At 41.9% G+C, this 13,778-nt stretch overlaps 1 protein-coding gene across 28 annotated transcripts in view; it reads right to left on the bottom strand.

Moving 5' to 3' along the window:
- The window catches only part of ptprda (protein tyrosine phosphatase receptor type Da), a 418,286-nt gene that overhangs the window by 136,837 nt on the left and 267,671 nt on the right, over positions 1-13,778 (bottom strand). Inside the window, exon 1 of one of the 28 annotated variants that reach the window (XM_085267047.1) lies at positions 5,157-5,612. The exons of the other annotated variants lie outside the window; for them this stretch is intronic. The gene's annotated coding sequence lies outside the window, so the exon portion shown is untranslated. Of the gene's footprint in view, positions 1-5,156; positions 5,613-13,778 lie in introns of those variants that run through there. 28 annotated transcript variants of the gene reach the window in all.

Here is a 13,778-nt window from a genome sequence, read left to right as displayed (position 1 = left end):
AGCGTGAGATTTCTATACGTCTTCCGAGACCTCTCCGCGGGTGCACTGGATTCCACTAAAACACGCGTCACTTCAAGAATTATGGCACAAATCGGGGAAACATTTCCAAATGATGAAAAATCCATCTCCTATTAAAGGCATTCCTCATTCGTGAAATTGCTATGTGGCAATGTCACTGAACTTTTTAATGGAATCCTCTGCTCCTTGCCAATTCCGGTCGGAGTCCGGGAAATGCAAATGGGCGACAAATTCAAATCTTTACACCCTTTGTTCCGAAACTTCATTTAAGATAAAAGACATTTTTATTTGTGGTTTAATGTATATTTTTTCTGTAGCACTGCTGTTGCAATAAATCCTGCACGTTGAGTCTATTCTTAGGTTTCGCTCTACCATCTACATTCATACGCGCATGTGTGTGTGTGTGTGTGTGTGTGTGTGTGTGTGTGTGTGTGTGTATGTGTGTGTGTGTGTGTGTGTGTGCATATATAGACACACTGGGCGTCTGGGTGAGCACAGAAGTGCTTGTGTGTGTTACAATCTCAGGCCTGAAACAGTTTACAGCCCCTGAGGGTCATATATACGTAGCTCTTTACCAGTTTACGAGCTAGCCACCAGTCTGAGCTGAGCACCCCCTCCCTTGCACTTATCTCTTGCACCCTTATATTTGGCACAGCAGGTAGCGTAATTGTTCCTGGAAAGAGCCTATCAGCCAAAGCCTTCCATTTTTGACTTTTCGTCTCAAAGACCTTTATCACAACACCCCATATTTGCCCGGCTGCTGGCTCTAACCACAGAGTGCCTCTGAACAAAAGTGTCTCCGCTAAGTCGTTCCCTTTTGATGGAGAACGACGGGGTGAGTGAGCAGGGAGGTGAGTAGACAGAGAATACAGACTGGGAAATATGTCTTCTGTACAAGACCAGCAGCCCACCCCCACCCCAGCCCCCCCCCCCAATCCACCAAACGTAACGTGGCTCTCTCGCGCGCGAGCAGAAACAAATTCTGAAACTGTCATACTTTAATTGAAATTCCATCACTTGTGTGGCTGCTATTGTGGAATAATTTGATAAAGCTGTGTGACATGAATGCACACAGGCCGCCCGCCACTTCCATTTCTTCCTCCAGCTTTTATTTCCTCATTCTGCCGGTTATTCAAATGAACCTCGCTGGATTCTGCTCTCAGCCTTCCCCAAAAATTAAGATAAGAGGAAATGAGACAATAGGAAGGGCATAAAAAGAAATGATGTTTTGGGTTGCAGTACAATCAAAATGAATCCCTTAAAAAAAATAGCACCAGGCTACCGTTTCATACTCCATCGCCTTCTTTCATGCAGCATTTGAAGCCAGAATTATCATGTTTCACTAGCACTCTTCAGCTTTCTTCTAAGTAGCCGCAGCTTTCCCAAAGTGTGGATAGTGACAGACTCTTAGTTGCTAGATGGGGGGGGCTGATCCAAAATGGAGGTCAAGGGCAAAATTATAATACTCTGCCAGTGCTGCTGACCCCGATCCAAATCCATACCCGCATACTTCCACCCCATGTACGTCCTCACAACTGGCTACAGGCGTTTGGCATCCATCATATCTCCTGAAACACAATCTCCAAGCAAAGGACAGCTGCAACAGAAAAGCACTCCTCCGTGTTTCTGTCACTTCGATAGTTCCCCTGTATGTAAAGGCTGGAGGCAGAGCCTCAAGGCGAAGCACTCCAAGCTGTTAGAAATGACACTGAGCGTTCCGCTTTTAACGCTTACAAGTGCATTTTACAAAGGGAGATGAAATCGCCATGAAAGAATGGGGAAGGAAGGCAGAAGAACTTTTCTTTCTAAAATTACACCTCATTTCAATGAGGCTAATTTGAAGCAGGGAGAACACGGAAACAAAACAAGACAAGGCATTTAAATCAGTCGCAGAATTGGAGAATGGGCGCAAACGGGGAAAGAACAAGCTCAGCTTCTCCCTCCATCCCCTCCGCTGCCAAAAATATTTACGCCTCAGCTTTCTGCCCTGACAGGGTGATGGACAGTAGAGGTGATTTTGCTTGGGCGTGAAAATAGGCTTCTTATTATTCCAACCCAATGGCAACTTGAATATCAATAAAAACTGCTAGCGTTCCCCTATGTGTAAAACCAATGCCCCGTAGCGGTGGTTTTTATCAAGCAACCCACCCTTGACGCTAGTTATGCAGTACTAGAGGTTACGGGAGGAAATGCTTGCCAAGTAAATAAGTGAGTGAAGCGATTGAATAGAGAGGAAAAACACCGCGGGACCACAGCCAAAGTGAACCAAGGGTAAAGTCATGATCACTTCATTATGCCGCGGTGCAGCTCAGTGTTGTGCGAAATCAAACTGCTTTCTCATTTGTCACAATGCATCAGGCTGGCCTCTGTGAGGTGGGGGTTCTGTAGTCGAAAGAGGACCCCGAAGCACAGCCGCACACGCCAGATTAGCAGGAAGAAACTTTTAAGTGTGCCATATACAAAATGCACGTGCGAAGTACGGCGTGAGCTTCGTGGACGTGAACCTTCGTGGAAGCGTTTTCCCTCCAGAGCCCATCAAACTTCTCTCTCGCATCCACCAGCCACCCACCCTGCCAGCTAGCCTGCCTGCCAGTCAGTGGGTAGCTGTTAAGGGCCATTGTTGGCACAAAACAAGCTAGAATACACCCACTGGATTACAGGGGGCAGGCAGCGAGGGGGGGTGATTGCTAACAGACATATTGGCACTCCATCTCACCCAGTTCCAACACCATGGCGCCTGATAATTGCGGCCTCTGTGTTTACGTATCCATTTTTGTAATGTAAGTGTTGATTTCTCATTCCACACTTGTAATAGGGGCCCTGGCCTTGGAATTCCTCAAGTAGAGCTCTCTCTCTTTCACACACAGAGGCGCATGTAAAAGCACACACGTAGTACAAAAAAAAGTTTTTCCTGACATTTCTTTCTTTTCTTATTTTAAAGTCTTGAAAAAACAAAATAAAGCAGTGAGTCAGAGCTACTTATCCGTGCTGAGACAATGGGAGTGTGCGGAGCAGGCACACTTGTTTTTAACCGGCCTCGGCTGTGTGCCAGTTACGGATGGTGGATAAGGAGATATTTAAAGCTCCCGCAGTCCTTCCAGACATCTCTGTTACACCGAAGGCTCTGCTGTCAATTAGCTTTTATCGGCGAGCTTAACATTTAACCAACCAGTGGCGTGGCAATCAAATCGCACAGCTAAGCAAATGCGCACTGGAAAAGGAGCAGAAATAATAGAAGCGTCTGAAAGATCTCGAGTTCCCTTAAAACATGAAGTTTTCAAAACACCCGCTTTTCCCTCCAGCCACTGTCAAAAATGTAGGATGTGATTTCAGAGTGTGCTTCAGGCACAGAAACTGAAGAAAAAAGGAGCAGATCGGCAGGCACGCTAAAGATGGCCCAAGCCCCTTGTAGGCACTTTCCAACCCCTGATCATTTTTCAATTTAGCAGCTTGAATGCCACAAACTCTTTGCATCCTTTGCGCGTGCACGTTCACACAAACACGTTCGTGTTTTCACAGGTTCAGACTTTGCTCACCAGCTGCATATCGTCTGGGAGGCTTTAGAACAGCAGAAGGTGAAGGATGAGGGGTTGGAGTGCAGATGGCCGCGTCGGTGCCACTTTTCGATGACTGAGACTCTTTTCTCCCTTCAGCGACTTTGGGAGGCAGCACTTAAAACGCAACGCCGCCTCGGCGCGTGTCCATTTTGCCTCCCTCTTTCGAGTGCTGCTGAAAGTGGAACTCGAATGTGTGGTGACAGCATTAATTGTGCTGTGTCAAAATCGGGCTAATTGTTTGAGCCTGGAACAGTCGAACGTGAAGGTACAGTGCAGAGATGCTGGGCGTGCTCTTCCCAGAGTGCTCACTGTGCGATGAAAACGCCTGAGCAAACACCCACATTCACTCTGATTTGAATGTTTAAATACACACACACACACACACACACACACACACACACCATACTGGCCTTTCAAATCACCTCACTAGCCGACTCTGCCTTCGATCCCTGCCTTTTCATTTACCCAGACAGCAACACCACAACACATCTTGTCACTCTTTCATCCATTTTTTTTACACTGTAATCCCACCTAACGTGAATTGCTGATTATGTAGTTATACACATATTAATTTCCATCAAGCTGATAAACTATCATTTCATCCTTGGGGACATTTGTTACATTTCTAACACTGGTTGCTATACCTTGGATAAAGTTTTTCTTTTTTTTTTTCAAGCAAAAGAGGAGGGATCTCTAATCATGGCTTGTAGCCCCTCTCTGCTGCATTCTCCTCAGTGGCTGGAGAGAATGAGTCCCCTAGTGGCCCAACTGGCACACTGAGCACAGGTGGCATGTACTCCTGGAAATAAAGGCTCGCTTTCACCTGACTGACAGACAAGTGCTGCTTTTATTATTCTAATTTTTTAAAAGCAGTTAACTGTAACGCCTCCTCGTCAATAAACACTAAAAAAATGTTCTAAAAAAAGACAGGTAAGATGAGGGACCTCTGGAGAGTTTTTAGAATGCACTTTGAAAATTCCTCGCACTCCACTCGCTGCCTACAAAGGCAGGATGCACTAATACGAACCGTATACTCACGACAGCCACTCGGCTTATAAAGAGGGCTTAAAATAACGTGTTTTTTTAGGATAACACAGCGCAGAAAAAAATAGTTACCAGTTTATTTTAAAATAAATAAAAAAATAATGTAAAAAGCAAACGTAAATATTATAAATACATTAAGTGCGTGCGGATAATCTACTGAACACCTCAACGCAAACCCCACGTCATGACCAAAATATAGCACAGACAAATTTGCTCACGTGCAGGTGCATTTTAAGGTTTTTGTTTTTTAAATCAGCCAGTCAAAGGAAGCTATTTCGTGTCATTCCGCGCGAATTTCTTACTGTAATGTGGCCCTGAAAGCAACATCGCGTCGCGCGAGTTCACAAAAACTACAAGTTGGACACACGAACACGGCAGCGCGAGGACAGAAAAGCCCGTCCACATACGTGTAACGGCCCCCGCTAATGTTTGAACCAACTTCGCGAGCCTGTGCGCGCACCTCAAATCACTGCGGCAGCCACTTCACTTCCCACCGTCACAACCTCCAAACTCCCAGGCTCGTCAAACATCTCTTACCTTATCACCATTTTGCAGTCACTCTCAAACTCAGTCTGTCCTTTATTTTTTTCTGCGTAAAGGGAAGTCGAGTTTCTTTTTCTTCTTTCTGTTTTACATCCACTAAATGGCAGGCGAGTCCCGGGGAAAATACCGTGGAAGAAAGAAATCCGTCCTCAGGTCCTTCTTCTTCTTTCTTTCTTTCCTTCTTCTTTCCTCCCCCGTCTGTTCGTTCTTATTTCGCGTCTTTCCTTGAGATGTCCGTCACCGGTGATTGGGGGGGGAGAGATGGGGGTGAAAAAAAAAACACGCACGTGGGGCGTGTATAATATATTCTCTGGTTTGGGTCTGTCTCTGTTGTGCTCGTTAGATCTTCATTGAATTGAACGTGGCGAGACTGTGGTTGTGTTTGGAGAGCGCGGTGTGCCTGGGACACACTGCTCTCTCTCTCTCTCTCTCCCCTCACTCATCCGCCTCGGTACGTCTGTCTGACTCTCTCTCTCTCTCTCTCTCTCTCTCTCTTCACCGAGACCTGAGCACGAACTTGGTGTGTGCGTTTGTGTGTTTTTGCGTGTGTGAAAGGGTGGGTGGGTTGGGGGGAGAGGTGACGTCACTCAGCGAGGTCCCACTCTGCCAGCTCTCCTGGATCAACTTTCCTTCCCAAGTCCACTGCAGGAATGTCCATTTGGACATGGCTATTTTAGAGGAAGATTGGTGTGAAAGGGAAGAGCCAGAGTGGGTGTGAGTGTTTAGATTTGACCTGGTAATTATTTTCAGATGCTAAATCAAGACAACCTCTTTAGCTCCCATGTGTCTCTGTATGTCAGTTATTTTAGAGTTGTAAATGTGTTGTAAAGATTTCCCCCCCTTTTTAAGTCATTTTGAATCAGATTCCAACACGATGTCTATCAGCAACAGACTGTTTAATACAAATAAAAAGATGTGTCTATGCTGCACATATTTAGAGAGAATCCACAGAAATGAGGTGTGAGGTCAAAAGGGGGAATTGAATGGCTTTGGTTGTCAAGGAGGCAGTACATTACAAACAAGTAGAAATCAGTGCAGTTGGTCAGGAACATCTCCCTCTAACCATCATCAGTCAGGATAGTTCATTGCTTCATCTACAAATCAAAGTTAAGACTCTATAATGCCCTCATATCAGACTCCGCCCCCCCCAAAAGTAAGTATGTTTCTTTTTGTGGGTCCAAGCCTATTAAAACTGAACTTAGCTTAAATAGGCTTGTGAGCACGGGACATGGTAGAAGTAGAGAAACGTTTTTCTCGGGTCCTACCTACTTCCTGTCACCATTACTTATTTCATCTGTAGTTGCATAAAGTCACAGAATGCCACTCACTTTCTATGATCTCTGGTTACAGCATTGCTCTAAAGGACTTCCATTGTGGATGTAGTTTCATGGTGGAATGTATGCTACCATCCAGACATGTTTGTTTTCAGGGAAGGTCTTGCTTATTTTAAGCAAGCCTATGTTAAACCACAACAGTGTGGTAAAGGTCTGGTAACTGAAAGGGGCCTGTCTGCAGTCCAGACCTGACACTCGTTGAAAGCTAGTCTGATTATAAAACCAAAACAATACAACAAATGAGGAACTGATGGAAAGAAACACCGCAATGGAAAGAGACAATCTAACGAGCATCTGGATAAAATGCCAGCCACTCCACTGAACTGAAGTTAGTGCTCTAACACACAAAAATGTCCACAAACATGCTTATTTATTCATGACATTTTTGCAGTTACTTATTGTCAGTAATTGACCTGCAGTCTTCCCAACTCTGGACAGCTGCTGGCTAAACAACAACAGCCTATTATAAGCTAACACTATGATGGCATAGTGCTAGCTTGAGTGTCCTAAAAAGCACACTTTACCTCTGACAAAAAAAAAAAAAATTACAATCTTACATCGTATGACTTTATTCACTACATGTTTGACTCTATCATTGCTAGATCCAACCTCAGAGAAAGTTTTACTAATTCTAGCTAACATAGACTAACAGCAGCTAACACTGGCTAACAACCGCTAACGGAGGCTAAGAGCAGCACTTATCGACAGAAAAGTTCAGAATATCCTCAACAACTCACATCAGCATCTGAAGTTAGCTTCACTGACTCATCAATTCGTAGAAAACTCCTTCCACAAAGTTTTACAGCCACCTCCAGAGTAAATAGAGTTGGACAGATTGACAGCTGAGGTAACAGCGGACTGACACCTTACACTCACTACAGATGAAAAAAGAGTCTTTGGGGTGATTCAAGGGGTAAAAATATAAAATACTGAAAAATATATAATTGGCACATATCTGCTTTTTTTTTTTTTTTTTTACTGATTTATTACTAAATGTTAAGATTATTCAAATATGCTACAGCATAGTGTGTAGAAAATTGCTCAGAAACACTGGCTGGTCATGGCTGTTATGAGGTATAGTCTAGATTTAATGTTTTTGATATCTCTTGGCTGACTAAAATATATTAGCGCTACACCTTAGATGTACTTCTTTTGCAGGGGTAAAAAAACAGAATTCAGTTGCAATCTACTGACAGCTAGTGGTGAGATTTTATACACTGTACCTTTAATTTCAGCTATGGGTTACCAGTAAAGAGGTAGTCTCCAAAATGATCAGTTTCTGTGCTAATACTTGTATAGATGCTGTATTATGTAAGCAAGACAAGATGAATCTGTTACAAAGTGCAGTACCTGAGTAGTAGTTATAGCTTTTATAGCTAGTAAATGCAGCTGCCAAGCCAAGAATAAAAACAATACCATAAAATAATCAATCTTAAATACGAGTTGTACTGTACTTGTGTTTGTTACTTGATTATAGATGGTTGCTTTTCCCCACAGTGGACAAACAGAGATGTAGCATTACCTACATTTCCTGACTTTGGTTTGGTTCATAATAAATATCATTGTGTACAGTAAGGTGCCTCTAAACCCTCCTGAGAGACACAGATCCCTGTAGGGATCTTATATTGATTCTTTTGTCAAACTGAACCTAAAGTGCATGCATGCAAGCATTGCTTCTTCATGTAGGAAAACTGCCTTTACATATGCAGGAACTAAACCAATGCCAGCCTGTTGATCAGGAACCTCCAAGTCTAAGAATTCCTAGATGTGGTTCATGCATGTCTATGTCACCGCCTAGGCATAATGTCACACAACAAGGGGATAATATTGCTCTTTATAACACAGTGAAGTGAATGGACCTCTGATGTAGGGCTACAGAAAATAACAGCAATGGCCTGGGGAGACAGATGACTAAGACCAATAGTGTTTTCAGAAAAGTTGCCTCTATGGCAGCAAGCCAAAACCTCTGATGAACAACCTGGCCCTGCAGACACGTAGATCTAGCATCCAACAATAGTACACTGAGAGACAGAGAGACAGACTACTGCAGTCAGCAGATCTGTTTTCTTACCTGCACTCAGGCACGTCATGTATCTGATTGAGTAACCGTGATGGTGATTTACACCTGCAAATTATACCCAGCTTCATTTTGTAAGGGCAGAATTAGATTCAGTCTATGCATGTAGAAAAAGAAAGTGTTGGTTTTCTGACAATGAACCATGGAGCAACTCGATGAAATTACTGTAAGGTGAACTATTGGCCTCAACTGCTGGCTATGAGAAAGCATTGTGGGAGTGAGACTGTTGTGTCTCAAGGCACAATGCACTGTAGATCACAAATGTGTGGATATCACGACAACACTTTCTTGGATTGTTTGGAATATTATTCTTATGTAAAAGGAGTAGAGGTTGGAAAGCTAATTTGGTTGTAACAATGAGGTGCCAGATTCCAAACATTTAAAGATTCAATTTCATTCATAAAACTCAATTTGCTTTAATAAAACAATTTTGTTGACATTCACCCTTGATGCATGACTGCAAGAGATTTTGTTTTTTCAAATCTCTCAACAATATTGTTGATCTTTGAATATAATTGCGTGGCACTAGATATTAGATTTACAGTTCTGCTCTGCTTCTAACCTTGTTCTTTTATATTCTTGGCACCATCTATAGCAGTAATACAGCAGCACTTGTTGATAAATGGGGGCAAGGGTAGGATTTATCAAGAGGCTGCCTTGCTCCCCTATCGTGGCTGAACTTTGTTGCCCAACAAGACACGGTAGTCTATAAACCAACTGTCCTTCAATAAGAAGGATCCAAGAGAGACCTGGGAAAATAGATTACCACCTGCTGCAGGTTTACCTACCAGCACTGACAGGAAAAGGACAATTTTAAAGACTCTAGCAAGGGAAAATTTCTTTGTTGTAGGACAGTGATAATGCATTAGTGTTACATGCGTCAGTAGTGTTTGAAATCCTGCAGTGGACATATTTACATTTATATGTGCGTGGGGTCATGCAAAGTGAAGCACTGATTGACATTTACTATGTAAATACAATGCAAATGCTAGTAACGATGCTAAAGGTTATCCTGTATCAATATGCATTCACTTTAGATGAATAATGTAAATAAACCCTTTGATGTATGTGCTTCCCTGTGTACGTACCCACACAGTAAATCTTTGGGGATGATTCTGACTTTAGAAAACTAATTAACATTAAATATTCTCAATACTTTGAAATTCAGTGGAACTGCTTTTTTCTTTTTCAGTAGACAAAAATCAGCAGTTGACTGTTGAATAATTTGAATGCCATATTCAATTATAAGCAAAGTCAGCGCTGTGGATATTTAAATAATGTGCTACGCAAGCTATCTGAATTCTGGTTGAATATGTTGGCAGCTATTGCAGGTACTGGCATGATATTTTACACAAACATTAGGCAAATGTCATTCTTCTTCTAGTTTTGCCGACAGGTCAAAATTGTTCACATGTCCTGTCAAATATCTCAAAACTAGCATAACTATTGGCACCAGTTGGTTTATAGAACGACTCGTAATAACTTCGGACATATCCTATGACTTTTCAGTCTTATACTGCTTTAAAGTTGAAACAGCTTCAGATTTTAAACAGATACTTACATCTGTTAGTTTTCAGTTTTATATGTCATATGCAAGTTAGCACAGGGTCAACATTGCAATGAAATGTGTTTGATGAGCAGCAGTAAGAGAAAATATAATAAAATATAATAAAATAAAATAATAAAAAAATAATAAAAAAATAGAAAAATAGTAAGGAGCAAAATATTAGAGAGACATGGTAAAAGAGAAAAGATGACTAAATATATATGTATCTATAAATATAAATATATGTACACTAGTGATTAAATAAGAAAATCTTGAAAAGTTATGTTGCATGTTAGCATTTAGCCCCTATATGCTTCACTAGTATCGTAACTGTAGAGTTATTCTTTGTTAAAAGTACCGCAAGTCCCATTTAGCCTTTCACAGCTCCTTTGTGCCATGGTGCTTGAGTTGGTGGATCATTTCTGCTTAAGTTAAACCTTTTCCCTCTGCAGGGTCGTCAGCAGTGTCCTTGTGGACAGTTTAAGCTACTGTACAAAGCAGATTAATTCATTAGATGATTTTTTGTACTGGGTGCATTGTTTAGTTCTTTGGGATCACACCTTAAAGTCACATTTATGTGTTGTGTTTCAGCTTTGAACCAGCTTGATGAGTGGTTCTATAAGTTGTGGGGAGAGAAACAAAGAACCTTTATTTTGCTTAAAGAGGTTCTGAGTAATGTTTGTCAGATGAATTTGAAAAAAGGCTACTGTTGACACACATTATCATTGCTCAACAGGTTTGGGTCAATTCGAGTGCAACTCAATCCAATAACTGTTATATCAGTAACACTTCAGTTAGTGTTTTGATTGCAGATAATTTGCAGAGTAACTCTGATTATACAGACTATTTATAATTCAGCAACCACATTTAATGCTAGATTTAAAAAATCAACAACAACCAAAAAAAAACCCAATATCTTTCACTGTCAATCTTCTCATACCCCGAGGTTCAGGCCTTCTCACCCTTGACAAGTTGCTGGCACTTTACAAATGACTGTCTGTCAAATCATTACTCTGGTTTCTGTGACCAAAGACAGCACCATGTATAATGCTGCAGAGAAGAGAGGCAACTTATCTGAATCAAAAACAAGGAGTGTTGTTTTCAGCTCCTCTCGCCCAGGAGTTGATACATTTATAGCCCCTACCTCCCCCCACAGTCCCGATCAAGTAAACCAGTCATCGTAAAATTAATTTCCCCATCAAGCGAGACTCGCGCTCTTTGGGATAACAATCTATCTTAAGCGGATAAATCTAATCCAATGTGTTGAGACGGATGGAGATTGACTTATTTATGGCCGCTGCCCATGCAGTTGAGAAAGAGAGGAAGGAGGGTGGTGGGTGGAGGGGGCTAAGTGCAACAAATGCCAAGGTGATACTGCACATATCTCCAAGGCACGAAAAATGTAAACCAACACCCAACTCTAGTCCTTGGCCGAGACATCTAATACTTCTCTCCTTCTTGGAATCTGTCAGATGTGATGAATGGCTAAGCATACAGTCATGCCTTCATGAGCAATTAACATTTAGTCAAAAATTGGAAGACTTAATAGTCAAAGAGTTCATCACAGACAAAACAAGGTTTTTATGATGTCGCCGAAACGATTGTGATGTTTAAACGTGAGATTGATTGCCGTAATTACGCAAACGATATGGAAGAAGTGACTAATTTACTGGTCAGACGCCAGACAGCTGTATAGAGACTTAAACAATCACTGATAATGCCTGCACAATTCACTTACTGACCTACATAACTTGGAGACTACACAGTCGTATCACACGTCTCTGAGGACAAATCACACTTTAATGTCTCTTTTAATGCCAGACCATTAAATTAACCCTGTTTATCTTTTTCAAATTGCTGCCTTCGAGAATTACCTTGACCCAAGATGGCTGTCTCATGACGAAGGGTGAAAATTGTGTATTATTATTAGTTATTTTCTTGAAAAGTCATGATGGCACAAAGAAAAATTGTAACAATCAGAGTGAACTTTGCAACCTTTAACCGAATTAATAATTTTTAGGTTAATAGTTTTCTGCAATGTTAAGTTATCCTGAATAAATAAGCTACAATCCTTATAACTCTCTGTCTCTCTATCTGATCCGATTTGACTGACACTGCAGCGAATCCAATTTTGATCTAAATGTTGACAAAGTTCACAGACACTGTGACACTGACATTTTTTAAGGTTCAAATGCATAAATCTCATGCAATAACATCCGAAAGATATTATAATATTAGACGAGCTTACTAAAGGTCTGCGTTTCATGTTTGATCTGTTTTCACTTGCTATCAGCTGTGCAGCACGTTACATCAATATGCCATGCAAAAGGTAGTGAGACCAAAGAAGCACACACGAGCGCAGACTGCTTGTTCATTGTGTATTAGTTGCATAATCCATAGCTCGGTGTGCAACAATGCGTCAAATATTGCCCTTCGCACAGAGGGTCGCAAGCATATCGACAACGGGAACGCAATGGGCTGCACTCCTAAGGAGGTAACTTGAACTCTTATGTGACCTGAACAGTTTTTCCTTTCACGGGGCATGTCATGATGAGAAAACCAAAAGCTTAGTCATCTGTTCTGAAACTGCTGAGTCATGAGTAGTCAATATCACCTTATTATGATGTCAAGCGGAATCAGATTTGCAATGAGGCTTGTGGATGGGGCCTCGGTTTGATTTAGTTTAGTGCTGGCATGGGGTGCAATGAGCTGAAAAGCAATTAGGTCCATTAAGAGATCAACTGGGATGGCGTGAGCAGCCGCGGTGTGCAGCGGCCTGCACAGAGACAAAGAGAGAGATAAAGGTAGCAAGGGAGAGAGAGTTGGACAGATTGAGTCAACTCCTGCCTGATGGAGTCACTCTGTGGAACCTAGCTCAGGACACCGTCCACTAAACCGGCTAAAATGTGCATTTGGATTAAATGTTAAATTTATGTGTGAGTGAAGTGAGTCGGGCACAGTGTTCCCCTTACAAGTCTGCATCAACACTGCTTTCATACACTTGATATGGTAGGAGGAAGATTAAAGGAAGTGGAGGTGGACAAGTGAAAGTGGATGACAGGGGCTTTCCCCCAAAACTAATCTAACCGCAGCAGCACTTGACTAATATTCAGTCAGCGTGAAGTCACATTTGCAGCTGTGGAGGGCCCTTCTTATGCAGAAGGAGGGTATGCATATGCAGGTAAGCTGTGAGAACCCACTACTCTCCTCCTTAAGTAGCAAACAGCTGTCACGGTGAATACCAATACCTAAGTTGTTGTGCCTTTGAGTTATGTTATGTGCTGTTTCCATGCAAATACAGACCTTCTCAAAAGAATGAACATATGGTCTGTATACTTTATGCGCACTATAAGAAAATACAGGTAAGAACTTAGTAAGCGCCAACAGGCAGGGTTAAAAAAAATAAAGTCATAGCAGAAGTGCAAAAATGTGCAATTCCTGGAGTGGCCACTTGAGGGTGACCCAATTCTGCTGGATGTTTCTTCCTGTTACAAGGGAGTTTTTCCTTCCCACTGTCGCTAAGTGCTTGTTAATTAGGGGGTTATCTGATCATTGGTGTTTCCTCTGTATTATTTTTAGGGTCCCTGCAATATAAAGCGCCTTGAGTTGACTGCTGTTGTGATTTGGTGAGCTATAAATAAAACTGATTCGAATTAATT

The sequence above is a fragment of the Mchenga conophoros genome, linkage group LG3 (genome assembly GCF_057382185.1).
Source record: "Mchenga conophoros isolate Kocher_MC1m ecotype Shallow Benthic linkage group LG3, M_conophoros_male_GT1.1, whole genome shotgun sequence".
Taxonomy (NCBI): Eukaryota; Metazoa; Chordata; class Actinopteri; order Cichliformes; family Cichlidae; genus Mchenga; species Mchenga conophoros.
Note: the sequence above shows the minus strand (reverse complement) of the source record. Positions and strands in the feature narration are given on the sequence as shown.